At 45.7% G+C, this 26827-nt stretch overlaps 1 protein-coding gene across 1 annotated transcript in view; it reads left to right on the top strand.

Moving 5' to 3' along the window:
* Positions 1-26827, top strand: part of GALNT12 (polypeptide N-acetylgalactosaminyltransferase 12) — a 221892-nt gene that overhangs the window by 177255 nt on the left and 17810 nt on the right. The window lies entirely within an intron of this gene.

Here is a 26827-nt window from a genome sequence, read left to right as displayed (position 1 = left end):
GCATCTCGGAGCAAATTTTGTGCAATCTGTTCATTTTCAAAAGTGATAGTATGATTCACTTCTTTGGAGGTTTTCTTAAATTGTTCAATGTATGAAATAAATTCTGGAATGTCCGTAGAATAGGTTAAATAGGTGGAATTGTACAGCAAAGCGTTCTTAGGAAGGTGGCTATATCCGATGAACAGGAAACATTGTGTAAAAGTCTTTGCAGTCAGGGTGCAGGAAGATGAATTACAGTCTCTTTAAACTGGTGAGATGCACGCTTGGAATGAAATGATGTTTGCACAGGATCTGTCATTCACTGGAAACTAGTAGTGTTCACCCTTGAGATGAAATGATGTCTGTGCATACAGGGAGGGATTTGAAAAGAGTCCCGATATCATTCAGCAGCTGTACTTCAGTGTGATCCAAATAAGAGATAGAAAACGGGAGAGAAACCATGTTGCCTGTACTGAATGGAGAGAGAGAGAGAGAGAGAGAGACACCAGGTTGCCTGTACTGAATGTGGCAACATGTGACAATATTAATACATTTACTTGTTATAGTTATGGCAAAAGAGAGACAATATTCAAGTACTTAAGGTTCTTAATCAGACATTCCAAAAAGATATGTTTTTGTGTGCTGCATATAACTATTATGGCAATTCAGAGAGACCATAATTCTGTACTGAATGTATTTAAAAAATTATGTCAGAAATGTGTACTGAATAGTTCATATCTAGTGAGCACCATAGAATAAACATGTATAGATATAGAATAAAACCTTTTCTTAAAAATATAACCCCTAACTAAGCTACATTTAGCATATGCAAATTATAGGGAAAAAAGAACATTGCGCATTTGGGCTAGTAAAAAGTGGGAAAAGAGCTAGCTCTAGAAATGGCCAATATTATGTATCCTGGGGTACCCCTCAAACCAAAACAAGTAGGCAAAACACAGACCACATGGCACAGACAAAACACAAAACACATAGCTCTAGGCTTCAAACTATTCTTCCATCGGTCAAGTGTTAAGAGCTGAACTTATCTCTGGAAATAAACACATTGTTATAGAAAAACAAAACAGAGATTAACACATGAGTAAAGTATATGGACAAATAATGCATAGCATAACCATTTCATATTTAGAAAAGCTAATGTCTCTTTGGATCGTCTTTATCTCTGCAGTGACAAAGAGGATCCCTGGAAAACACCAGAAATATCCTTGTGCCAAAACTGGGATGGGCATGCATATATCCGAACCGCTGCTAAGAAAAAGAAAAGAAAAACACATTTTAATTTTGCAACATCCTAATTTCAGCTAAAACAATAGGAAGGAATTTTTTTCCATTCACAAATGTGCCAGCTGTGGCTTTCCAGATTTTATCTTTAAATAGTCCTGTTCATGCGTTCGACAATACCAGAACTCTGTGGGTGATATGGGAGATGAAATTTCCACTCAATGCGGAGTGCGATAGCTAAATCTTTGCATACTCTGGCAGTGAAAGCAGGACCATTATCTGAGTTGATGTGTGTGGGACATCCCCACCTAGGGATGATTTCGCAAAGTAAAATGTTCACCATAGTCTGAGCAGTTTCATTTGTAGTGGGAAAAAACTTCAGGTTATCGGGAGAACATGTCAACAATAACAAGGGCAGCTGGTATACAGGGTTTCCCCTCTTTGCACCAAAGTCCGTCCGAAGGGCGGCTTTGGGCACCGGCCAGATGGGCATTGATTAAGCCAGTGACCAGGGTCTCCGCAATTAAAACATCCAGTACTTCTAGATGGATTATTACCATCTCAGTCGGAGACAGGGGCCCGCCCCCTACGAAACCCGTGACCCCCTCTTCCGCGAGGAGCGGACAGGCGCGGTCCCCAGGTAGGTAGCTGGCCCTGATAATGCAGGATTTCCCGAGGCTTAGAGATCTCAAAGCGTAGGAGAGTGTTGTGTAGTGGTTAGCGCTACAGCCTAAGGAACTTGAGGTTTGGGGGTTCAAATCCCGCACTGCTCCTTTTTCCAATCTGAAATTATGCACGAGAACTAGTGGGCCATTCTGAAATCATTTGTTTGACCAGAATCTGCAAAGGAGAACGGAGGTTAGAAAGAAAAGTCTGAATAAGTAGGGAATCCATATTTGTATGGGCACTAAGACCTGCCTCTTGGGTCCAGGTTTCATTAAACCTCTTCCACACCTATCAAGCTCTGTCTGCAGTCCTGATCGAATCACATTGGATTCCTGTTACTCATCGCATTACCTTTAAAATCCTACTTTTAGTTTTTTTAAAACACTGTCTTTGAACGAACCCCAATTCATTAATAACTATTTATTCCCCATAGTATATCACGTTATTTAAGATCCATTAATCAAAAACTCTTAACAATTCCATCACTGAAAGTTATCGGAACTCGTCGTCATGATATCTTCTCTGTAATGGCCCCACAATTATGGAACACCTTACCTCAGCATGTAAGAGAAGAAAATGACCTAAACCATTTTAAAAGCAATCTGAAGAGCTTCCTTTTTAAAGACGCCTTTAATTTATTTATTCCCTATTCCTATTGTTTTCACCATTCATGTCTTCTTTTGTGCTTTATTAATACAATTGTAGTTCTGCCCTTTTTTCCTTATGTATCTGTTAGTTTGTATGTCAATATGTCAAACTCATGTAATTTACTATAAATAAGCTTATGTGTACACCTTGTTTTTATTTGTAAATCGCTTAGCAAATTAAATTAAGCTATTCAATAAGTTAAAAATAAACTTGAAACTTGAATCTCACAAATTTCCATATTTTTCTTGCTCTATCTGTAAAACTGATTCTGGCCCCTGTATTAATTAAAGTTAATTTATCCTGACCTTCTTTGGTAGTATTAACATTGGGGCGGCCGCAAGTGCCCAAAATCAAAGGTGCCACATACCTCAAGCTGAATTCAGAGTCTGACTCCTTTCCCTTATCCTGCGTCTCCAAAAATGAGTCCACAGGAAAGTGATAGGAGTCCGGCAGGGCTGTGAAGGTTTGAGTGACCTTGGTATTTAGATACAGAAAGTTAGGACATCCCTATGCACTACCACTGTTTTTTTTTTCTGGCTGTCAAATCACTTTTTACTCTTTCCAATTCTATCTGCATTGTATCTCGATCCTGTTGCAATGCATTATATAAAGGCATCACTAAGAAAGAAAGATAATGCCTTCAAATTATTCAAAATACTGCCATTAAAATCATTTCAACTTAAAAGCTCGAAAATTTGATCATGTCACACCACTTTTGATTAACTCCCATTGGCTTCTCATAGATCATCGATTTACTTATAAAATAATGTTACTGATACATAAAACCTTAGCTTTCATCAACAGGTTATTAATCCCCCACAACCTCCATCGCACATTACATTCTTCTTATCAAAACCTATTATCCATTCCCTCTTTAAGACACATTGGCACCATGCATACTAATATCTTTTCTGTGACGGCCCCTACCGTCTGGAACTCAGCACCAAATTATATAATCACAGCAGAAAAAAAGTAAATTTACAGGGGCAAACCCTGAGCTACAATTTTACCTCTATGCCCGCAGGATCACAAATCTTTACAAAAATAAGCACATAATACGATAACCATTTTTCCTACCTTCCCAAACAATATACATATACACAAAGATGTCTTTTTTCTTTTTCTGGAGAAACTGGGGCTCTTTTCCCTGGAGAAGAGGAGAATTAGAGGGGATATGCTAGAGACTTACAAGATCATGAAGGGCATAGAGAAAGTGGAGAGGGACAGATTCTTCAAACTTTAGAAAACTACAAGAACGAGAGGGCATTCAGAAAAGCTGAAAGGGGACAGATTCAAAACCAATGCTAGGAAGTTTTTTTTCACCCAGTGGGTGGTGGACACCTAGAATGAGCTTCCAGAGGGCGTGATAGGACAGAGTATGGTATAAGGGTTTAAGAAGGAATTGGATAATTTTCAGAAGGAAAAGGGGATAGAAGGGTATAGATAGAGGACTACTACACAGGTCCTGGACCTGATGGGCCACTGCACGAACGGACTGCTGGGCATGATGGACCTCTGGTCTGACCCAGCAGAGGCATTTCTTATGTTCTTATTTCACTATTATCATACCATTAAAACACACATGCTACTTACGATTTTGGAACTTCTATCGTCTTCCATGGAATAACATGTCCGTTTTTCTGGATAGCGGACTGAACACCTCTTGCTCCACAAACAAAAAAATTCCACAAGAATTTTAAGCGTATGAACACACCTAGAGCAACACTGTCCTGCCGCGGTTGCAAATTAAGCAGGGTAATCTAACCTAACCTCGTCCTAAAGCGACAGTCCCTTCGTGGTCGCCACTTGAGCTGTGCAATGTGCTGCGTAGCGTGCTAGCCCTTAGGTGTTCAAGAATAATGATAATTGTACAAATATTTCCAATCAGATATTTTTTATTAACATTATCAAGATCACCATTTAAGAGGCATTTGTATAAGAAGTTCGTCTTACAGACACTTAACTATGGTGTTTCTGTCAACGAACTTGACTCTATACTAGTTTGTGCATTCATATCTACCTTACATGATGCCATCCTTTCACTAACATCTAACTGGTCAAAAATGTTTGATTCCATATAATGCTTGCTTCTATACCTTCATATAGAGGCATGTCACAAAAGCATTCCTAAAAATTACATTCTTATACCTAAAAAGTTACATTCTTATACTAAGCTTACATGATTTATAAAGAAAAATACAAAAACAAATGTTGGAATATACTCACAGAAGACAGCTTTAAACCCTTTCTTCTAAAGTCAGCCTGCATCTCTGCTAGCAGCATGTGCTGAAAAGTCTTTGTTCCCAGTCAGAACAGAAGGAGGAGAGGCTACTCCCCCCCTGAGTTCCACAAACTCCGATTTTGCCTATTTAGTCCTTTAATACCTTTTCAAAGTAAAAGATATTTTCTAATCTACAGTTGTTACCTGAAGCTGCATAAGTAAATTCCTAGTTTATAGGCTTCATGGCTCACTAAAATTTACTAGAATTTAATTCTGGATCTATACAATACACATGTGTATCCAATTAGTGTTTCATGCTGTAAAATCAGGGCCTCTTGGAATGTATAGTTCTGTTTCTCACAGTAAGGCAACCAGGTCACAGGCCAACCCCTGTCTGCCTATAAATTCCCTGGGGATCTCCCTAGACCAGACTGGACACACATTTAAACAATGAAACCTTATGAAACTTAAGCTATGGCATCTGGAGTAAATTTTCTATGGCGCTTATCAATCACGCTAATGTCAGCTGCATTCCTTCTCCTTCAAGCACACAGCACATGTGGGGGGTTTTCAAATCAATATGTTAACTTCCCATCGTTTGCCTCTCTGATTGTTAATATTCTTGTTTATCCAATTTTAGTTTTATAGACATGTCCACTCGTAATACGTCCTCACCTGCGCTAGGATTAGGCCTTATCTGACAAATGTGATTTCTAACTAGTGAAATCCTGGCAAGGTGAGAAAACATAATTTTGCCCATACCTGTCCATATTAATAGGCTGTCCCCTCCTTCAGGCTCATTTAAGGCAAATAATCACTTCAGCCCTGGCAAAAATTTTACTCAAATGCAAGGCTAGTACTTTAGCTAAGATCTTAAAGTCCATATTGGCCCAAAAATGTGGGTCCTGGTTTATATTCGGGCCAATGCCCCCTCCCAGAATTTTTTAGGCTGTCACCGCCACCACCAGATGCTGTCCCCCTCCTTCTCCTTGCCCTATCCTCATACCTCTGCCGATACCTGGTGGAGGTGCAGTGGGTCCTCTGCCGATCCCTGGTGGAGGTGCAGCAGGCAGGAGCAAGCTTTCGAACTCCTGCCCTGCTGCTAACCGGCTGCGCAGATCTAGTTTCTTCAGCTGAGCAGCATAATCAGCTGCATGATTTGGTGATGCTTCTCAGCGCTGAGCGGCTTCCTTACTGGCTCCCGTGAATTCTTGAGAGGTCCATTTCAGCTGTAGTCAACATGCGGTGATCACTGGATGTCAAATGATCCCCCATTATAAAAAAATTTTAATTTTAATTTGTATTTTATTTTATTTTTTTAATCCCTTCCTCTCAAGTACTCAAGCATTTTTCCTATCTGTTCCAGCAGGCTCACAATCAATCTAATGTACCTGAGGCAGTGAAGGATTAAGTGACTTGCCCAGGATTGTAAGGAGCATTGCGAGGTTTGAACCCACAACCTCAGGGTACTGAGGCTGTAGCTCTAACCACAACGCCACACTCTCCTCCAGTAACATTTTCCCTAGGATTCTATATAGGACACCCATGTGCAATTCTCAAAAGTTACTTAGGTGGCTGCTGAGACCGGGTGTCCTATCAAGCCTTTTGTTTCCAAATATTATATGCTATGATGTTGCCACTAATTACTGTTTTAGCAGTCTGCTAAAATAGTAAAAGATTCTCTGAAGACAAGAAGGGGAGATGCAGGCCAACTTGGTAAAGTCCTAGACTGAGCCTGTGTGTCGGTGCTCTCCCCTAGCTACAGTAAACTTTTTGCTTACTGGGCAAGTGCAGGGACTCGCGCCTCCCTAAACTCTCCCTTGCCTTGTCAGTTTTTTTTCTTAGCCACTCCTGTTAGGTCACAGCTCTCCCCTCTCACACTCGCACACAAAAAAAAAGAAAAAGGAGAAACATACTAATAATTTTTTGAAATCAGAATTTGTAAAAAAAACCCAACAAAAACCAACCTAAAAACAAAAACCTAGAAGAGACAGTGATAGTTTGACCAAATTTGTTCAAATCATTGTTATTCTTTCCTATACATGCAAACAGTATGGGCTTCAGGACCTTGAAGACTCACAGCTGGCTGCAACAAACTCAAAGCGACTTCATCAATCTCCTGGCATGTCTTCGCCGTTCTCACTAGCTTCCTTGATGGCTTCATCCCTCCAGGGCTGTTTTGGCATCGCTGGGGGAGTTAAATTGCTGCTCCCTGGTCTCTGTAAACCAGATCTCTGTAAATCAATGGAGTGTCATACGGCAGAAACAAAATGAAATCCGCCACAACCTCCATTCCTTCACCACTTAAGTACCATGCAGATCACAGCTATCTTCTGTACCGCAATGCCACCAAAGGGGAAAGCTTCTGTGGGCTTTCACAGGGTGACTTTAGAGACAGAGAAGGCAGGTCATATAAAGTCTATTCCCCAGCCTAAACCCAGAAAGGTCCACAAGGAAAACATTCCTGAGCAGCAATGTTCCCATTTGTGTTCTGCTGCCTGTGGTTGGAAAAGAAGGGAACAAAAGATCATAGGAATCAATGACATTCAGAAGGCAGTTCCTAGGGGGCAGTTAAATCATGTGAATCACAACAACATCTATGGGGGATTAGATTCACAGCAACACCAGGTAACTTCCAGAAAACACCAGATTAGGGAACAAGCCGCAGCTGAAGCCTATCGGGGTTCTTATAAGAATAAGTAGTTTGCCACACCATCAGCACAACCACAGAGGGAGGGAGGGAGCCACACCAACAGTACAACCACAGAGAAGGATGGACCTGTGAAGAGAAACCAATGCCTAGAGCAAAGAGAAACATTAAACATGGAACCCAGGTTAGCCTAGAGTTAAATTTTCTTTTTGATACTGCTGATATGGAAATTACTGATAGTTGCCTGGACGATTAATATTGAAGAAGTTTACCCAGAGGACTTTATGGATTTTGATGAAGCAAACTCTGAATTAGAAGAGACTGTTATGGAGACAGACTGTGGTTAAAAGCAATGCTGGTTGTTTGTTTTTGTTTTGGTTTTAATCCATGTTTCAGCAGTGAAGATAATGTTTGGTTTATTTTTTTCAAGTAACTCTGTGGCTGGGAACCTGAATTAATATATGCTGAATGCTAAAGCTCTAAGGACTGTGTGCTTGTTATTGCCAAAGTTAAAGGAAGGTTTAAAATGAAAACTGTTTTGTGTTTTTTCTCTTTTCCTTTGGGCTGTGCTGGACATTGGAGCATAGTCCAGGCAGTGGTAGGTAGTGGTTTTGACTGGATTTTTGGGCCCTACTATTGGGGAGGGACCAACCACCGGTCAGTGTGGGAGGAGGCCCTCTACCCTGATTGTTTGACTATAAGCTTAGCCTCAGCACCCTGAGGTTGTGGGTTCAAATTAGAGAGCTGCACGGGAACGGGGACGACGGGAATCCCGCGGGCATCCCGCGGGTTCCCCCTTTGGGTCACAGGGATCCCGTGGGGACGCCCCCTAGGGTCACGGGAATCCCATGGGGACGCCCCCTAGGGTCGCGGGGATCCCGTGGGGACGCCTCCGAGGGTCGCGGGGTTCCTGCGGGGCTGGATGTACTCAGTCGCGCAGCTCTTCTTCTCCCTACCTGCTCTGCTGGCAGCACAGAGCCAAATGGAAGTCTTCCTGACGTCAGCGCTGATGTCGGGAAGACTTCCATTCGGCTCTGTGCTGCAGGCAGGGCAGATAAGGAGAAGGAGAGTAGCCTCACGGATTGAGTGGCTACCAAGGGAGGGGGGCGGTCCGCCCCGGGTGCAGCACAGCCGGCCAGGTCCCTTTACTTTTGTGGTGCTTCCCCAACCGACAACAGCCCCGGTCCGACAAACCTTCCTGCCCTGTAGCCGCGAATCTAAATTACCTTCTTACAGCAGCTGTAAGAAGGTAATTTAAATTATCCCAGGACAAGCAGGCATGATATTCTCACATGTGGGTGACGTCATCTACGGAGCCCCAGCGCGGACAGCTTTTCAAGCAAACTTGCTAGAAGTTTCAAGTTTGCACACTGCACCACGCATGTGCTAGCCTTCTTGCCACTAGAGGGCGCATCCCCACCTCGTGGTCCTCAGTTCTTTTTCATCCGCGGAGCCAGAAGCCCTGTGGAGAAATTGTGCTAAATTTGCCTTCTGTCGCCGCGGCTGTGTGGGGTTTTTCGCACGGTCGCTGCGTTTTTTTCGTCTCTTTTTGCTTTGTTTCTTTCTTTTTCAAAAAAAAAAAAAAATACTTCGTATTCGTTACTACCGGGGGCTCCCGGTAGCCGTGGCCGAGGAACCTCGCTTGTTCCCGGCTCGCTTGTGGGCCCATGTCCCGGCCCGTAACGGGCTTTAAAAAGTGCGGGCGCTGTGAAAGACTCCTTTCTATTACTGACCCGCACAGGTGCTGTTTGCGGTGTTTGGGGCCCCAACACCCGACGGCATCCTGCGATAAGTGTGCCACCTTTCAGAAGCGGGCACTTAAACGCCGAAAGGCCCGCATGGCGGAACTTTTCTCTGTGGAGTCCCCGCCGGGGAAGGCCTCGAGTTCGGCCTCGGCTTCGGCCCCGGCCTTGACCTCGGCCTCGACATCGGCCTCGGCCTCAGCTTCGGGACCGTCGGCGTCGCCTCGGGCCTCGGTGCCTTCGAAGCAGCTGCCCTCTTCCAAGGCCTCGGGTAAGTCTCCGCTTCCCTCCTCAGCTCCATCTAAGAAGCCATCCTCGGGCTCGTCGGCGGGTGGGTCCGCCTCAGTGAAGCCCAAGTTGCCATCGTCCGCTGCCCCGAGGGAATACTCGAGACCGAGGTCGCCCTCTGAGGAGCAGCGGCAGGTCTTGCCGCAGGGGATGTCAATCCCCGTGTTCCAGGAATTGCTCCGGGCGTTGATCGCCTCGGAGCTCACCGGGGCCATTGACCAGCTGCACCAGGCTTCGGCCTCGGCAGCTTCGGCCTCGGAGGCTTCGGCCCCGGTGGCCCCGCAGTTGGCGACCTCGGTCTCGGGTACCGGGGCCTTGGCTCCCGAGGCGCCCACGGCCTCGACCTCGGTGGTTCCCTCGGACCCGGCTTCGCGAGATCCGCCGGAGCGTAGTGTGCGGCCGAAGGACAAGGGGCGCCGAGTACGAAGACTTTCGTCCTCGTCCTCGGGGTCCTCGAGGGGTTCGTCTCCCTCGGGCAGGTCTCGAGCGAGGCGCAAGCCGAGGAAGGCTAAGAGGTCTCGGACCTCGCCTCGGCGGCGTGGTCGCTCGTCACCGGCCAGGGGCGGGGCCTTGCAAGTTCGGGATTTGCGGGTTGATAACCCCATTTTGTTCCGGTCTCCGGCCAGGGAGAGCTCTCGGGCTTCCTCGCCCGGGCCGAAGGGGCGGACCTCGGTGCCTCGGACCCCGGGGGGATCCCCGAGGGGTTCCTCCAGGCGCACCCGGTCTCCGACTCCGTCGAGGTCGCAGGACTGTGCCTCTTTGGGGTCGGGGTCGGGTAGGGAGCCCAGATACTCCAACCAGGCCTCTCCCTTCGGCTCTGCCGGGAAGTCTCGGTCTCCCTCTCCTCCTGCTAAACCCTCGTCCTTTACGAGGTTTGTGCAGGATATGGCTGCGGCTTTGGGTGTTGACTTGTCGGAAGGGTCCACTTACACCAAGGAGTTTTTGGAGGAGCAGGATCTCCCTGCCCCCCCCAGGGAGTCGCCGCGCCTTCCAATTAACAAGGTCCTCTGTCAGACCTTTCTGAGGAATCTTGAGGCTCCATTGACGGTCGCTGTGGTCCCCGCCAAAATGGAGTCTAAGTATCGCACCCTTCCCATCAAAGGGTTTGAGAAGGGCCAACTTTCCCACACTTCGCTTCTGGTGGAATCGGCGGTCAAAAAATCTCAGCCTTCCCGGGTCTCGGCGACGGTCCCGCCTAGTAGGGAGGGCCGGACCCTTGACAAATTTGGGCGCCGTCTCTATGCGAACTCTCTGATGGCGACCAGGGTCCTGAACTACGCCTTCTCGTACTCTTCCTTCCTCCGTACGATGGTGAAGGACCTCCCCTCCTTTCGGGAGGTGATGCCTGAGTCGCATAGGGACCGGTTCGCCACCTTTAGTTCCAACCTGACCCAGCTGCGCCTCTATTTATTCCACGCGGTTTATGATGCATTTGAACTCGCCTCGAGGGTCTCCGCCTGTGCAGTGGCCATGCGCCGGCTGGCGTGGCTCCGTACCCTCGAAATGGAGGCCAATTTGCAGGAACGCCTGGCTAATTTGCCTTGCGTTGGCGTGGAATTGTTTGATGACACTTTGGATGCGGCGACGGAGCGACTTTCCAAACAGGAACGCTCTTTGGCCTCTCTGGTGAAGCCGAAGCCTAAGGCGCCTGCTCAGCGCCCCTTCAGGCAGCCTCCGAGGAGATACCCTCAGAAGTCCACACCGGCCTTCTCCAGACCGCCCCCTCGAAGACAGCCCCAGCAGGGTAGAGGCGGCCCCTCTAAACCTGCCGCGCAGGGGGCCGCCAAGGCCGCGCCGTCCTTTTGACGGGATAGGCGGTTGGGGGCGGGCCCCCACCGCAATATCGAGCCACCCCCTCCCCATCGGGGGTCGGCTGTCGGCCTTTGCCGGGGCCTGGTCGGTGATCACGTCGGACGCCTGGGTGCTCGGGATAATCTCAGACGGCTATTTGCTGAACTTCTCCTGTCCGCCTCCGGACTTGCCCCCCGGGGCTTGCCCTCCCAATCGGAACCAGCTGCCCCTTCTCCTGGAGGAGGCCAGGGCCTTGTTGAGCCTCAGGGCGGTCGAGGTGGTGCCTCGCGATCAGATGGGCCTGGGATTTTACTCCCGTTACTTTTTGGTCCCAAAAAAGACCGGGGACTTACGCCCCATTTTGGACCTCCGGAAGCTCAACAAGTTCCTGGTCCGAGAGAAGTTCCGTATGTTATCGCTCCCGGTTCTCTATCCTCTTTTGGAGGAGGGGGATTGGATGTGCTCCCTGGACTTGAAGGAAGCTTACACCCATGTTCCGGTGCATCCCGCTTGCCGCAGGTTTTTGCGGTTTCAGGTCGGGGATTTGCACCTGCAGTATCGGGTTCTTCCCTTCGGGCTGGCATCCTCCCCTCGGGTATTCACCAAGTGTATGGTGGTGGTGGCGGCGGCCCTGCGCTCGCGGGGTCTACAGGTCTTTCCCTATCTGGACGATTGGCTGATCAAAGCCCCGTCCAGGGAGGGGGTTATCTTAGCGACCCGACAGACTATCAGTCTTTTACAGGGCCTGGGGTTCGAAGTGAACTTCCCCAAATCTCAATTGCGTCCGGCGCAGTCTCTCCAGTTCATTGGAGCCGTGCTGGACACGGTTCGCCTTCGCGCTTTTCTCCCCCCGCCCCGGCGGGAGACTCTGCTTCGGTGGAGTCGGCATTGTCGAGGGCAGTCGCAGGTGTCGGCCCAGCACATGATGGTTTTGCTGGGTCACATGGCGTCGACGGTTCACGTCACGCCGTTCGCTCGCTTACACCTGAGAATCGCGCAATGGACTCTGTCGTCGCAGTGGCGCCAGGATCGCGATCCGGTGTCTTCCCGGATATCAGTAACTCCTTGTTTACGTCGATCGCTCCGTTGGTGGACCGACTCTTCCAATTTGTCAGGGGGTTTGCTGTTTCGCGTTCCTCCTCACACCAAGGTCTTGACGACGGACTCTTCCGAGTACGCGTGGGGAGCGCACCTGGACGGTCTGAGGACGCAGGCTCTGTGGTCGGCCGAGGACCGTCGGTGCCACATCAATGTGCTGGAGCTGCGCGCCATTTTTCTGGCGGCGCGAGCTTTTGTCCACCTGCTGCACGACCAGGTAGTACTCGTGCGGACGGACAATCAGGTAGCGATGTACTATGTCAACAAGCAGGGGGGTACGGGCTCTTGGCCTCTATGCCAGGAGGCTCTCCGTCTTTGGGACTGGGCAATTTCCCAGAATATCTTTCTGCGGGCGGTCTACATTCAGGGAGAGCAGAACCAGCTTGCAGACAAACTCAGTCGTCTTCTCCAGCCGCACGAATGGTCTCTGAACTCCCGAGTACTTCGCGAGGTTTTCAACCGCTGGGGAACTCCTCAAGTGGATCTGTTTGCCTCTCCGGAGACTCGCAAGTTACCCCTCTATTGCTCTCGGATCTACTCTCCGGATCGTCTCGAAGCGGATGCCTTCCTCCTCGAATGGGAGGGGAGGTTCCTTTATGCGTTTCCACCGTTCCCTCTGATTTTGAGAACGCTGGTTCATCTCAGATCGGCCGGAGCCTCCATGATCCTCATTGCACCTCGGTGGCCAAGGCAGCCCTGGTTCTCCCTACTTCTTCAACTCAGTACCAGGGAACCTCTACTTCTACCGGTGTTTCCCTCTCTGCTGTCTCAGAGTCGGGGTTCGCTGTTGCATCCCAATCTTCAGTCTTTACATCTGACTGCTTGGTTTCTCTCCCTCTGACTTCGGTTCCGGTGTCTCGGGCCGTGAGGGACGTTTTGGAGGCCTCGCGTAAGGTCTCGACTCGGCTTTGCTATACTCAGAAATGGACCAGGTTTTCTTCCTGGTGTTCTTTGAATAGTCTGCAACCAGATTCGGTGCCTGTGGCTTCGCTTCTGGAATATCTTTTGCATTTGTCTGAGTCTGGCCTGAAAACGACTTCCATTCGGGTGCATCTCAGTGCCATTGCAGCATTCCATCGGCATCTTGAGGGTCGTTCTCTCTCTCTTCATCCTCTGGTGACACGTTTCATGAAGGGGCTAGTGAATATCCATCCTCCTCTGAAACCTCCTCCGGTGGTGTGGGATCTTAATGTGGTCTTGGCTCAGCTTATGAAGCCTCCCTTTGAACCCATCGACAAATCGCATCTTAAGTTTCTTACTTGGAAAGTAGTCTTTTTGATTGCACTCACATCTGCTCGTCGAATCAGTGAGTTACAGTCCTTGGTTGCGGATCCTCCTTTCACGGTCTTTCATCATGATAAGGTGGTTCTCCGCACCCATCCCAAATTTTTACCTAAAGTTGTGTCTGATTTCCACCTCAATCAGTCTATTGTCCTTCCGGTGTTTTTTCCGAAGCCCCATTCTCATCCTGGTGAGGCGGCGCTTCATACCCTTGATTGTAAGAGGGCGTTGGCCTTTTATCTCCAACGCTCCAAGTCTTATCGGAAGGTTCCTCAATTATTTTTGTCCTTTGATCCTAATCGTTTGGGACACCCGGTTTCGAAGCGCACCTTGTCCAACTGGTTAGCTGCTTGCATTTCTTTTTGCTACGCTCAGGCTGGTCTCCCGCTTGCGGGTCGCGTTACGGGTCATAAAGTCCGGGCGATGGCAGCTTCTGTGGCTTTCCTCCGATCTACACCTATGGAGGACATTTGTAAAGCTGCCACTTGGTCTTCGGTTCATACGTTCACCTCTCACTACTGTCTGGATACTTTGTCCAGAAGCGACGGCCGGTTTGGCCAGTCGGTGTTACGTAACCTGTTTTCATGATTTGCCATCCTCCCACCTGCCCTTTTTTGGTTGGCTTGGAGGTCACCCACATGTGAGAATATCATGCCTGCTTGTCCTGGGATAAAGCACAGTTACTTACCGTAACAGGTGTTATCCAGGGACAGCAGGCATATATTCTCACAACCCGCCCACCTCCCCGGGGATGGCTTTCTTTGCTATGTTATGGAACTGAGGACCACGAGGTGGGGATGCGCCCTCTAGTGGCAAGAAGGCTAGCACATGCGTGGTGCAGTGTGCAAACTTGAAACTTCTAGCAAGTTTGCTTGAAAAGCTGTCCGCGCTGGGGCTCCGTAGATGACGTCACCCACATGTGAGAATATATGCCTGCTGTCCCTGGATAACACCTGTTACGGTAAGTAACTGTGCTTTCGCGGTTAAGGGCAGGGAGGTTTGTCGGACCGGGGCTGTTGTCGGTCGGTTGGTCGGGGAAGCACCACAAAAGTAAGGGGACCTGGCCGGCTGTGCTGCACCCGGGGCGGGAGAGAAGGAGGGGGGAGAAGGACGCTGAAAGCACTGGGGAAGACAAAGGGGTGGAGAAGGACGCTGAAAGGCCATGGGGAAGACAGAGATGTAGAAAGACGCTGAAAGGACAAGGGGAAGACAGAGAGGGGAGAAGGACACTGAAAGCACATGTGGAAGACAGAGGGGGGGAGAAGGACACTGACAGGACATGGGGAAGATGGGGGGGGAGAAGGACGCTGAAAGGAAATGGGGAAGAGAGAGTGGGGAGAAGACGCTGGCAGGGAAGAAGACAGATGCCAGACTATGGGGGGAGCGGAGGGAAGAAGATGGGTGCCAGACCAATTTGGAAGTGGGAGAAAGGGAGAGGCACAGTAACAGAGCAAATGGAAGATGCAGAAGGAAGAGAGACAGTGGATGGAAGGAATTGAATGAGAACATGAGGAAAGCAGAAACCAGGCAAGAAAGGTAGGAAAATAATTCTATTTCGTTTTTTTTTTTTTGCTTCAGGATAAAGTAGTATATTAGTTGTGTTGATAAATTTATAAACATTAGAAGCTCTGGTAGAAACCCGTTTACAAAGTATGTATTCTTCCCAATTAATATTTCCAAATTAATAAAGTCTTTTTGCTTATTTGTAAATGGGTTTCTACCAGAGCCTTTAATTCAGTAGCATAATTAAATGAAATAACTATTTCTGAAGTTTATAGGGACTGGCGGGGACGGAGGGGATTCCTCACGGGGATGGGTGGGGACAGAAGGATTCCTCACGGGGACGGGTGGGGATGGGTGGGACTTTGGCGAGGACGGGTGGGATTTCTGACCGCGCAACTCTCTAGTTCAAATCCCTCACTGTTCCTTGTGACCCTGGGGAAGTCAATTAATCCTATAAAAAATACCTCTCTTTTGGATTAATAACTCACAAAAAATTGTATATATGCTAAATCCAAATATGTGTTAGCAGTGCTTTTCTGTATTTCATCTACCTTAGTGGTACGGGAGGAAAAGCCTCAGAAACCCTTATGCTGCAAGTACACAGACTGAAGAAAGCATACTTGTCCCTGCTGTGTCTCCTCTGCCAATGGTAGGCTAGCTGGGAATTTCACTGGTGGGCTGCGTCAGAGCGAGGGACTCTCCACCTTCAGGAAAACACAGGCAATTATCTTTCTGCATACATTCGTCTCACCGGAACACAGCGAAAAATAAGCTTTTCATATTTAGATATAAGACTTACTGTCGGCGCTACAACTCCGCACTCACTTGTGGAGCAAAGATGGCTGAAGTTCGGGGCAGCGTCTATTTAAAGCATTATGATGTCACCGGTGATACATGACTGCAGTGGCAGGGGTGCGAATCAGTGTCAAAACTAAAACTGAAAATACTGCCGCACTCGGAAAGAACCATGACTCTCAAAGGAATGCTTTTTCTCTGTCAAAATATTTATTATCTTGATTTTGCCAGATCTAAAAAATATGTAAATCAAGTCTGAGTGAAAAAATTTTTTTCATGTCAAATATGCATACGCATTGATATGTCAGGGGTATGCCTGTGGTGTCTGCTGGATGTTGTGGGCATTGTAGAGACAACCTTTGAGACCAATCAGATAGGGAACAGGTGCCATTCAATCTTTAAATTGAGCCTGTTGGGCTCCTCTGTCCATAGGCAGAAAATCCATTCCTGTTCCTTCTTCAACAAGGCAAGCTTCCTGTCATCACCTCTGCTGAATGGGGGCACATGATCTGACAAAACATCTGATCTCTTTTGCAGCATGACTTGCATCATTGAAGTGTTGTACTAGGGGTTCGTCTATTCTCCCACAGGCCAAACTGCTCATCCGTTCACTCATTCTGACCCTGAAGGACCTCGAAGTTTGCCCAATGTATAGCTTGGAAGAAGGGCATATTACCGCATAGACAACATATGATGTGCTGCATGATGTATTGTGTCTCATGGGCCAAAAGAGACTACGAGGAAAAAATAGCCAAGGAGGCATAAAACTTCAAGCCGTTCTTTTGATATATTAAAGGGAAACGACCCGCAAAGGAAGCAGTGGGTTGGATGACCAAGGAATAAGGGGAGTTCTAAAGGAGGACAAAGCAATCGCTGACAGACTGAACACGTTTTTTGCGTCTATATTTACTGAAGAGCATATACACAGTATACCACAGGGGTGTCCAACCCTTTGGCTTCCCTGGGCTGCATTGGCCAAAAAAAATGTTTCTGGGGCCGCAAAAATGCTGCAGCAAGACAGAGGAGGGAGCCGGCAAGACGGTAAACACCCCGGGGCAACAGAGGAAAACACTGCATCGCTCTCGACCAGGGACGCACAAAATACTTCTCGGGGCCGCAGGTTGGACACCCCTGCCATACCAGAACCCATTAGGCAATATGCTGGGAGTGAAAACGGGACACTGACTGGGTTAACAGTCAGTCTAGAAGAGGTATGCAGGCAGATTGATAGGCTTAAGAGCGATAAATCCCTGGGACCGGATAGCATCCATCCGAGGGTCATCAAGGAACTGAAAGGTACCATAGCTGAACTGCTTCAACGAATAGTCAATCTGCCGATCGTATAGGGAAAGATTACGGAGGACTGGAAGGTGGCGAATGTTACGCCGATCTTCAAAAAAGGTTCGAGGGGAGACCCAGGAAACCACAGACTGGTGAATCTGACCTCGATATTGGGAAAGATGGTAGAGGCGCTGATAAAGGACCACATCATTGATCATCTTGATGGACACGGGCTAATGAGGACCAGCCAGCACAGTTTCAGCAAAGGCAGATCTTGTTTGACAAACTTGCTGCACTTCTTCGAGGGAGTAAACAGGGAGTAAACAAGGGCGACCCGGTCGACATTGTATATCTGGACTTTCAGAAGGCATTCGACAAGGTTCTGCATGAACGACTACTTCAGAAAATTGCGAGCCATGGAATCGAGGGTGAAATACTCATGTGGATTAAAAACTGACTGGAGCATAGGAAACAGAGAGTGGGGGTAAATAGACAATATTCGGACTGGAAGAGCGTTATCAGTGGGGTGTTGCAGAGCTCGGTGCTTGGACCTGTGCTCTTCAACATCTTTATAAATGATCTGGACATAGGTGCGATGTGCGAGGTGATTAAATTTGTAGACAATACGAAGTTATTCAGAGTAGTGAAGACGCAGGGGGATTGCGAAGATCTACAACGTGACATAATCAGGCTCAAGGAATGGGCATCGACATGGCAGATGAGGTTCAACGTGGATAAGTGTAAAGTGATGCATGTTGGTAACAAAAATCTGCACGAATACAGGTTGTCCGGGGCGGTACTTGGAGAGACCTCCCAGGAAAGGGACTTGGAAGTTCTGATCAACAAGTCGATGAAGCCGTCCACGCAATGTGCGGCGATGGCGAAAAGGGCAAACAGAATGCTAGGAATAATAAAGAAGGGGATCACAAACAGATCGGAGAAGGTTATCATGCCGCTGTACCGGGCCATGGTGCGCCCTCACATGGAATACTGTGTACAGCACTGGTTGCCGTACATGAAGAAGGACATGGTACTACTCAAAAGAGTCCAGAGAAGAGCGACTAAGATGGTTAAAGGGTTGGAAGAGCTGCCGTACAGCGAAAGGTTAGAGAAACTGGGCCTCTTCTCCCTCAAACAGAGGAGATTCAGAGGGGTCATGATCGAAACATTCAAAGTACTGAAGGGGATAGACTTAGTAGATAAGGATAGGTTGTTCACCCTCTCCAAGGCAGGGAGAACGAGAGGGCACTCTCTAAAGTTGAAAATGGATAGATTCCGTACAAACGTAAGGAAGCTCTTCATCCAGAGGGTGGTAGGAAACTGGAACGCTCTTCCAGAATCTGACATAGGGGAAAACACCCTCCAGGGATTCAAGATAAAGTTAGACAAATTCCTGCTGAACAAGAATGTGTGCTGGTAGGGCTAGTCTCAGGGCACTGGTCTTTGACCAGAGGGCCACCGTGTGGTCTGACCCAGCAGCGGCAATTCTTATGTCTTTCTCCTGTGCAGGAGTCCACAAAACCATCTCTTATCTCCATTGTTTGTTTGCAGGTCTTACACCTGCCACATTTTAGATGACCACCTTCAGTCCTACTGTTATTCATCCCGGCCTGAGTGTCTGAGGGATAGAAAATTTCTTTCAATTTTTGATGGCAACTGTACGCTATCCTCAATTCTTTCCCTCTAAAGGTTGGGTGTAATTGGGCCACAGGTCAGTGTTTCCATAAGATCTTCATGGTCTCTTCTATGCCACATAGAAACATAGAGTATGATGGCAGAAAAGGGACATCGGCCCAACAAGTCTGCCCACTCGAAGAACCCTCCCCCCTAAGCACTTCCTCGAAGTGAACCCACATGTTTATCCCATTTTTTCTTAAAATTGAGCACGTTACTGGCCTCAACTACCTGAAGTGGAAGATCATTCCGACAATCAACCACCCTTTGGGTGAAGAAATACTTCCTAATGTCACCATGAAATCTCCCACCCTTGATTTTTAACGGATGCCCTCTTGTTGCCGTAGGTCCTGTAAGGAAAAGGATGTCTTCTTCCACCTCAAAACAGCCAGTAACATATTTGAACGTCTCACCGGAACACAGCAAAAAACAAGCTTTTCATATTTAGATACAAGACTTACTGTCAGCGCTACAACTCCGCGCTCACTTGTGGAGCAAAGATAGCTGAAGTTCGGGGCAGCGTCTATTTAAAGCATTATGACGTCACTGGTGATACATGACTGCAGTGGCGGGAGTGAAAATCAGTGTCAAAAGTAAAACTGAAAAAACTGCTCCCAAGTCTCTTTCCTTGGGGGTCTCTCCGAGTACCGCACCAGACATCCTGTATTCATGTATAAGATTTTTGTTACCGACATGCATCACCTTACACTTATCCACGTTAAATCTCATTTACTATGTCGCGGCCCATTTCTCAAGTGTGTTTATGTCACGTTGCAGGTCTTCGCAATCCTTCTGTGTCTTGATTACTCTGAATAACTTCATATCTTCCGCAAATTTAATCATTTTGCTTGTCGTACCAATTTCCAGGTCATTTATAAATATGTTGAAGAGCACGGGTCCAAGCACCGAACTCTGTGGCACTCCACTCGTTACGCTTTCATAGTCTGAGTATTGCTTTTTCTCTGTCAAAATATTTATTATCTTGACTGTCAAAATATTATTATCTTGACTTTGCCCCAAGTACACTAGATAAGAGTTTGAGCCCACCAGGACAGAAGGGAATATGATAAAGTAGCTGAATGTAAAAACCACTTAGAATGTAAGTGGTATATAAACAATTAAAAGATAAATAAATAAAAATAAAATAGTGGTACATTTGAAATACTTGATAAATAAAATGAAAAGAAAAATGTTAAACTTTTCTTCTATTGAGACAAGTGGTTATAATTTAATGGCTAAACTTCAATTAAGATATCATTGTAGATCAGTTGTTCCCCACCCTGTCCTGGAGGACCACCAGCCAGTCAGGTTTTCAGGATAGCCCTAATGAATACTGTGGCGGGCCGGCACCTGTGGTTGCAGTAGGTTCGGCTCACGCTCACGTTCGCGCTGCTCCGACGTGCTTCCCTAGGTAGAGGGAAGTCCTGCTGGATAATATTCACTGCTTTATCAGGAAATCAAAAAAACAAAAGAGTCACTTTACTGGTCCTGAAATCTCCACTTTATTTAGTGGTGGGTTAAAGAGAGTTGGTCAACAGTCAGTCCCACACTCTCTGCCATAAAGAAAAACAATTCATGTCAGGAAACCAAAAATTAGAGCTGCCCAAAGGCAAAAAGGACAGCTCTGCCCTCTAATCAGGTAAGTAAACAAAATAAATCACAAAAGCAAAAAGGCTGTTAACTTTATAGGCAAAACAACACCCATATTCACAGCACTGCTCAAAAGCTCTCGTGTACAAGCCTTAAGGTGTTCTGGCTTGTCCCCAACCAACTCTAAAGGAGATGGTGGGGGGGGGAGGGGAGTAAACAAATCTACTAATTACTTTCTGATTCACAGAATGCCAATAATGGCCTCACTAACCCAACCTGGAATGGTAAGTAGATTCTCCCCACATTACTTCCCTCTCTTTCATTCAAATCATGGCAGTCCAAGCCAGCTTAACTTTAGCCAGCAAATTAAACTTGCAAAAGAAAAACGTTTTTTGGTTTTTTTTTCTTTCTTCCTGCTTTACTCAAACAGGGACAGCCCCAACCAGCACAAGTCCTCAAAGGGTTTTCAAACAAAAGCACCTTTTTCCAAACAGTCCAAACACAAACATAGTAGGTTAATAAACCTTACACCTCCCAGCCCTGCCACTTAGCTGTCTTCCATGAGTACATCTTCAGGCAGACTGGAAGTTTCACCTAGATCCATAGGTTCCTCAGTAGCTAGCTGGTTGGCCAAAGGGTCAGTGTCAGGCTCTTGCATTTCCCAGTCCTGGGAATCAGGAGCACATTCGGGAGGGACCCTTCCCTGGGCTGGTTCAGGATAGACTGCCTTCCTCCTCTTTAGAGCAGCCTCTAAAGTACTCAGACGAACCTGCCCTGCTCTCTGAGGGGGCGGAGTTGCCTGCAGAATTTGCCTGGGTTGTCTTGGCTTCCTCATTAACTGTTTCAGCTGGGAGTTAGCAGGGGGAGGGAGGTCCCTCTCAAGCTGTTGTGAGCTGTTCTGCTCCAACTCCTCTCCTCCCTGGAGATCAGCCAAATCTGAGCTAAAGGGAAAGGTAGGCTTCTCTCTATGACTGGTCACAACCCTATCGCATTGATTAGCCCTTCTGATGGCAGGGCTAGGTTTCAACCGAGCCACAGCTGGCAAACGCTGAGCTACGGGCTTAGGGTTGTGACAATACGTATGGGGCAGAGCTGCATGCCTGTCACCTCCCAACATATGCAAATTTCTCTCATGCATATTCATTAGGGCTATCACCTCTGTTTAGTTTTTTAGAATCAGAGTTTTCAAATGCACACTGATGATGTCACTTTTTTACATACATATATTATGTGGTATATAAAGTTTTTAATAAACATAAACATCATCACAATGTGGCCTATAGTCATACAATTTACAGCGTCTCTGTTTTCAAGTCCGCTGTTATTTCTCACTCTTTCACGGAGTTGCTATACTAACATTTTATCCCAGAAGTGTGAGTGCAGATGGCTTATTTTTCTATTCATCGCAATGGGTTCCATTATTTTCCATATTTACAATATAATTTATGCTTACTCTTTAGGCTTTTACCTTTGGTATTTCACCCAAGGGTTGGATAAGATTTTTGACAGTAAGTTATAATTATTGTGGTATTCTTACTTAGGTAATTTATGCAGTTTTATTTAGATTTCAAGATTTCATTTGAAATTTTAAACATTTTTTTATGATACTAATGGTGTGGTCTCAAGTTCCTTAGTGAGTCCCACGGCTGTGTTTGTTTTAATTGGTATTTATAACATCTACATTTCAACAGCTTTCATATAAAGCTTTTGTCCAATAATTAGAAATTTTATTTTTCATTATTTTGTCTTTATTTTTTTTCGGGCATTCTCACATAATTCACATTGCTGTCATGCAGTAATCACTGACAGTACATGACTGCCATCTACTGGGTAGGTTTGGTATTGAAATTTATTGTCATGATTTAATTCCTTTTTATCTTTTCATCACTTTATCTCATTCACTGATTCACAGACTCATGACACCAATTTATTTCACACTTTACAAATACATTTTTATCCACCACATGCTTCAAATTTTAATCTTTTTCACTTGTAACATCACTATGATTAGATTGTTACATTCACTGTCAGGATGTACATCTTTATTCACATGCTTCATGATTTGTTTTCATTCACTTGGGTTATCGCTTCGCAAAGAAGTTTTATTTTATTGTTTATCTGTACAAAAATTACTATTGTTTTTCTATATATGTTCATTCATTCATGGATTTTACTTAAGATATGTCTCTATAAAAATTCATTATATTATAATATACATTTCGTGATGTTTGACATTATCGATATGTGTCTGCTTGTTTTTTAGATGTCTTTGTACCCCTGAGAAAGGCTTTAATGCCAAAACATGGGCCGTGTCGGTTCTGCAACTAAGATTGTACTCAATATTTGATTAAAGACTGTTATTGATTGTTAATAAATACTCATCTATTTGTTTATCCCTGGTTGATATATACAGTTCCATCCCCACTTTATTCTCTGTCATTTCTTAGTGTGTGGGGGGGAGGTTTCCTGCTTTTTGCTGTGCCATCTTTTCTGCTTGAAAAATAAAAGAAAAATGTTAACCTTTTCTTCTATTGAGAGAAGTGGCTAAAATTTAGGGGCTAAATTTCAATTAAGATATCCATGTAGAATAGTGGTTCCCCACCCTGTCCTAGAAAACCACCAAAAAACCCCCAAAGAACAAAAAAATACTGTGGAATGACGATGTTCCTGAAATGGAATCTATTAAAAATATAAAAGTTCCAAAAGTACAATAAAACAATCAACATATAAATAAAATGATCCACATAAGAACCTAAAAGACCTAGTACGCTGAAAGCATAAGACCCAACACAGTCCGCGTTTCGACAAGATAGTCTTATTCAGGGGTCCCTGAAGGTCATATGATGGTAAATACATGGAAAAGCTATTATGTGGAAAGTCGCAAGGAGAATGCCAGACAGTCAGGTTTTCAGGAGAGTCCTAATAAATATGCACGGGGCAGAGTTACATGCCTGTCACCTCCATTATATGCAAATCTCTCTCATATATGTTCATTAGGGCTGTCCCGAAAACCCGGCTGGCTGGTGGTCCTCCCTGACAGAGTTGAGAACCACTGAAGTAGATGCTATGTTTAATACTCTGGAGCTAAGTACAGTATATTGTTTTTCTTCCTGAGCAATTAAGAGTTTTCTGGGACTCCAAGAGAGTGTCAACTGAATCTTAATATTTGAGAGATTTATTTAGGTGGGGTAATCTTGCCATAGATTTTTCTTTTTTCCTTTTCTCTTTTATTAACCTTCTATATATTATCCTTCCCCCACTATTTATTGAGGTCAAATAAGGGAATGCTGTTCCTTATTATAGTAATTTATATTTTTGTAATATTTTGATTCCCAATAGTTTCTATGTACAGTTCTTTAGTTTTATATTTGCAAAATTTGAAAAAAAAAATATAGAGGTAATAGCTGGGAGAAGGGCTACAAAAGGGAGGGGGTGCTGAAAAGTTCTCAGCCCAACTAATCAGCTTCCTAAATTCTGAGCGTTATTTTGCCACTGTAGCTGAAGTGCTATCTTATTTCATTAAGTGCCAATTTCAGAAACAAAATTCTATGTTTTGACATTGACTTGGATATGGTTCAATCAATGATCTGAAACATTCTCACTTTGATTGAGCTGCAAACTTTTCAGCACTCCCTTGTTTGTGGTGAGCAGATTAGTAGGGGGAGGGGGCTATATGGAAGGAAGAGAGGATATCTGTAATAGCATAAATAAGCGATCAGGGCTCTTTGGGGAGGCCCTTTATACAACAAATAATCAGCTGAGCCTCAAGTTATATTTCCAGGAACTATTACACATAAGGTGACCATACGTCCCGTTTTGAACGGGACTATCCCGTTTTCAGACCTCCTGTCCCGTTGTCCACACACACTGCTTCAGGACGCCAAAATGTCCCGTTTGCAGGGACAGCGTCCCGAAGCTGTGCTCGGGGACAATGGGACAGGCGACCACTTCCTGTCCCTACCTGCCGTGCAAAAAAAAAAAAAAAGCCTCCCTCCTTCCTTTCCCCCGGTCTGCTGCTCTCTTGCTGCCCTGCTGCTGCTGCTAAAGCCAATAGGAAGTCTTCTTTCTGACTTCAGAGAGGACGTTCTGGGCCAGCCAATCGCTGCCTGGCTGGCCCAGAACGTCCTCTCCGACGTCAGAATTGACGTTAGAAAGAAGACTTTGTGTCGGCTTTGGCAGTAGCAGCAGCAGGGCGGTAAGAGAGCAGTGGACCGGGGAAAAGGAAGGAGGGAGGCTTTTTTTTTGTGCGGCAGGGAAGGAAGGAGATAGCCAGGTAAGCAGGCTGGCTTTAGCCAGGGAGGGAGGTAGGCAGGCAGGCTGGCTTCGGGGATGGGGGTGGGACAACATGTGGAAGGCAGTGAGAGGGACATAGGAAGGAGGCGTTGGGGGCACTAAAGAGATAGGAAGGAGGCACTGGGGGTACTAAAGATATGGGAAGGAGGCACTGGGGGCATTAAAGATATGGGAAGGAGGCACTGGGGGCACTAAAGATATAGGAAGGAGGCACTGGGGGCACTAAAGACATGGGAAGGGGGCACTGGGGGCACTAAAGACAGGAAGGAGGCACTGGGGGCACTAAGGATACAGGACAGAGGCACTGGGGCACTAAGGACACAGGACAGAGGCACTGGGGGCACTAAGGACACAGGATAGAGGCACTGGGGGCACTAAGGACACAGGACGGAGGCACTGGGGAGGCACTATGGACATAGGAAGGAGGCACTGGGGGCACTAAGGATACAGGACAGAGGCACTGGGGGCACTAAGGACACAGGACAGAGGCACTGGGGGCACTAAGGGCATGGGAAGGAGGCACTGGGCACTGAGGACATGGGAAGGAAGGAGGGAGGGAATAGAAAGGGACAATTGTTGGGCCTGAGTGCAGAAAGAAAGAAATGAAAGAAAGGATACACAGACAGAAGGAAACACAACCAGAGACTCATGAAATCACCAGACAGCAAAGATAGGAAAAATGATTTTATTTTCAGTTTAGTGATCAAAACGTGTCAGTTTTGAGAATTTATATCTGCTGTCTATATTTTGCACTATATTTGTCTATTTTTCTAGTTACTGAGTTGACATAGCATATTTTAAAGTCATTTGCCTTGACATCTTTGAAAACCCCCCAAATATAAATGATTAACATTTTCTCTGTGTATAGTGTGCTTTGTAGTTTTTTAAAATTTTATGGTTACCATTATGAATTAATAAGATATGCGTACATGAAAAATGAATGGAAGAAATTGGGGGGCGGGGCTAGGGCGGGATTGGGGGCGGGACTGACAATTAATAGATGTCCCTTTTTGATGAAAAAAATAAATGGTCACATTAATTACACAAGAATAAACTTGCACAAGCAATACAAATATTGAGAAATAAATAAGACATTATGGATACAAAGGAAAACAAAATCAAAATCTTCATTAGACCACAATCTGGTAGAGGAAGACCTAAGAAAAAGTGAAGAGAACCAATAGTAAATAAGGGAAAAGAATGAAATTGAAAAGCTTAGCAGCTCTGTCCTACATTGCCTATACATAATTCCATTCCTGATCTGAGTCTAAACAGTCCCAGATACCAACTTCTTCATATCTAGGAAGGTTCTTAATTGTTCAGGGGGGGAAAAGGCATATTTAACTCCAAGCTGAACCTCAAGTTAAACAAAAAATAAGTTTTGAATAAAGTGCCTGGCTTTTTAACTGCAGGCTTTATAGCAGTAAACCAGTGGGGATGCCTAAGTATAATTGCAGAGATACTTCTTGGTCTTTCCTTGAGGTTTTCATTTTTCTACCTGAGCCCTTATTCCACATTTCTCTGCTTGCCTTTTTCAGGGTAGACTGGGTTTTTATCTCTTGGATGATTTGGAGACAGCTCTTAACAAATGGGAGAGCCAAGCAGGAGGCAGACTGTAAAGAGAGGATGAAGTAAGAAAGAAAGGAATGGAGGGAAAGGAAATGGAAAAGGAGAAAGAAACTAAGTGAAGGAAAGCATGAAAACATAAAAAAGTGATTAAGGTTCCCACCAAAAGGTGTAATTGTCATTTATTTTTAAATAAAAATATTTAAAATTGAATTACTGTATTGTAAAAATATTTTATGTGTAAATTTTTGGATATTCATATACAACTACAGATGTACCACAGAATTGCTACAGAGCTTTATGAAATAATCTCAAAATGTTTTAACTGTGGCACAGAATTTATCCTTGAGAAACAGTCCATGCCAAGAAAACAGGGGATCTTAGTAGGTGTGATGAACTGGTAGTTACAGCATGTAGTTGCTGCTTAGCATTTTTGAAATTTAAAAAGGTTTGAACTTAAAAAGAATGACAATTTTGCAAAACTATTCTCTGCAATGTGTCCTATAACAACATCCAATTTTC

Source organism: Geotrypetes seraphini, chromosome 2 (assembly GCF_902459505.1).
Source record: "Geotrypetes seraphini chromosome 2, aGeoSer1.1, whole genome shotgun sequence".
In the NCBI taxonomy this organism is placed as follows: Eukaryota; Metazoa; Chordata; class Amphibia; order Gymnophiona; family Dermophiidae; genus Geotrypetes; species Geotrypetes seraphini.
Note: the sequence above shows the minus strand (reverse complement) of the source record. Positions and strands in the feature narration are given on the sequence as shown.